The following is a 2712-nucleotide window of genomic DNA, read 5'->3' as shown; positions in this document are numbered from 1 at the left end:
AAATGAATGAACACATAAATGAATAAAATATGGTAGAAAAAACTTAATTAATTTGCTTTTTGTGCATGTGGCCCCTGCTAACAGAACTGAGATGCAGACAAGCATTTCTACTATCCTGAAAGTAAGCCAGCACTCTGTTTTGCAACTAAAAGCAGCAGAATGCACTTCTATGACTAAAAGGTTTTCTTGAATTTCCAGGAGTCTGGCCTGTAGCCACTGGTATAGAAGTGGTAGCCTGCTGGGTCTGGGTTGGAAAAGGAGTGTCACTTGATAACAAAGATCATTTTTCTTGGCACTAGTCAAAGCAGAGGACAGAGACATCTGCATGTCCTGATGACATCACTTGGCCCTGCCTTGCACAATAGAGAAAAAAAAGCTATTAGGGAAAATTTCCAGTTTATCTAGACATAGCGGGGTCAAGGCCAAGATCTTCTACTCTTCTCCCCAGCCCTACTGATTCCAACACCAAAAACAACCTTTAGAAAACTGAATAACATTGCCTGGAAAGAGAAAAACTCTTCATCGGATCTGCAGCCATGAAATCAAGGCACTGTCCTCACACCCGGTCCCCTTCGTTTTCCTTTCCCCACCCAACTTCCACTCTGGAGAACCGCTCCCTCCAATTCGAGGGTTATCTTCCCTAGGCATTGCTTTCTAACTAAATGATACAGGCATATTGTTTTTTCTCCAGTGGAACATTGTCCTCCAGTACCACAAATCACGCAGCTAAACTTTCCCACATTTGGGGAAATCACAGGGGTCAGCACATCCAGAGTGAAATGGATAAGCCTTGCCCTTGGCAAACCATCTTCATGACCACGGTATCTCCCCTGCCAGATAAGTATCAGGCATATATTCTTAAAGCTATATAGCAACACTTTACATTTTTTAAACTTTATATGTTATATCATATAGCATGTATTCATTCACCTCTAATTTCTTTAAACTTACTGTGTCCTCTCAATATGACCCTGTAAAGTTTATCGACATGGATATTTGTAGCTTTCTTCATTCATGATGAATTCATTTGCGCAGTATCAAATTTGACAGCTGCCAGCTCAAGACGTGTTACCTGTGTTATGTGAGACTGGTGGCTGGGGAAGCAGGGGGCACATCCATACAGATCTTTGCCTATTCTCATCCCGGGGTAAGCGTGTATCTGAGATGTCACAGAGCTAGGGGTATCTGTGGTCTCTTTTATCATGTGTTGACTAGGCTGATCTCATTTCCTGAGCTTTGTTTGCTTCTTGAGTGAGTCTATAATCAGACAGTATGTTGTTGTGAAAAGAGTACTAGGGTGGAAGTCAGAAACCTAGATTCTTGCCCCAGTTCTGTAATAAGATCCTACGTGTCCTCTGGCAAGTTATTTCACCTTCCCAAGCTTCCATATGCGCACAGATTGTAACTTGATTTCCACAAGCTACACAGTCTTAGAAAAATGTGGGACATACTTATTGGGTCTAATGAGGTACAATTGTTGAACTGTGTACAGAAGGACTCAGTGGTAATCTCTGTTCCTCTACTTATTAATTGGGGATAATCCAGCATATTACTTAATTTTCCTAAATCTCCCTTACCTCTTCCCCACAAATTGAGAACATAATGATTAAATTATGCACTGTATGTAAAGCACTTCGTGCAAGACTGGCACATAAAGGGTGATCAATGTTAGTTATTAGTAAGCAGCATTATTTCTCTGCTGATAACCTTTTCTCATTCTTTTGTGTAATCTCAGTCTTTTTAAAAGTTTGCCTCATACATATTTCTCTGCGTCTTTAGAGAGTATTTTGCCAACCCCGGCTATGAATTAAGCCCGCCCACCACTGTCACCATGACGGCACTGAGATGCCCACCTGCCACAGCAGAAATTACGCTGGGTCGGGCTGCCCATACTGCATGCACCACCTTCCCCAGCACTTTTCCCAGGGTCAGAAAGATCTCTTTTTCAGTCTCATTGTTTTAATTTGCTTTTTTATTTTGATTGTGATGTTTATTTTCAACCTTCTTTTTCCAAGCACTCATGGAAGTTGGGCTGGGAAACAAGTTAGAGTGACAGAACTTTGCCTCTGAGTCTCCCAACAACTAAGTTTAGTTTGGCTTCTAAATCAGATGTATGTTCCAGGACTCCTGAGAGCCCTTCCCAAAGCCCTTCAGCTTCAGAGGCTTCTCCTCCAGTGTGTTTTAAAGACCCTTTCTTGCCTTTCCCTTGTTAGCATACTTCTCTGTGTCTTGATGGGGGGCAAACTCTCTGGCCCCTCTCTGAGGGCATACTTAGGGGTGTGGCAGAAAGAATAATTGTCCCCAAAGATGTCCACATCTTGATCTTCAGACTTGTGAACATGTCATCTTGCTGGGCAAAAGAGACCTTGCATGTGTGAATAAATTAAGAGTCTTGAGAAGGGAGACTATCCTGGATTACCAATCAGGCCCAATGTAACTGTGAGGGTTCATACAAGAGGAAAGCAGGAGATCAGTTAGAGGAGGAGATGTGAGGCTGAAAGCACATTTATGTGTGTGAGAGAGATATTTGAAGATGCTACCCTACTGGCTTTTAGCATGAAAGGAGGAGACATGAGTCTAGCAATGTAATGGCCTCTAGTAACTGGAAAAGACAAGGAACAGTCCGTCCCCAGAGCTTCAAGAAGGAATGCAGCCCTGCCAATCCCTGGATTTTAGAACTTTTGATTTCCAGAACCTTAACATGATGTCTTT

At 42.4% G+C, this 2712-nt stretch overlaps 1 non-coding gene across 1 annotated transcript; it reads right to left on the bottom strand.

Annotated features, from left to right (window-relative positions):
• Window positions 1-688: 688 nt before the first annotated feature.
• LOC136306978 (U1 spliceosomal RNA) lies at window positions 689-845 on the bottom strand. The gene has a single exon (XR_010725734.1). It is a non-coding gene; the product is annotated as a U1 spliceosomal RNA (small nuclear RNA).
• Window positions 846-2712: the final 1867 nt, after the last annotated feature.

This window comes from Saccopteryx bilineata, chromosome 5, assembly GCF_036850765.1.
Source record: "Saccopteryx bilineata isolate mSacBil1 chromosome 5, mSacBil1_pri_phased_curated, whole genome shotgun sequence".
NCBI lineage: Eukaryota > Metazoa > Chordata > Mammalia > Chiroptera > Emballonuridae > Saccopteryx > Saccopteryx bilineata.
Note: the sequence above shows the minus strand (reverse complement) of the source record. Positions and strands in the feature narration are given on the sequence as shown.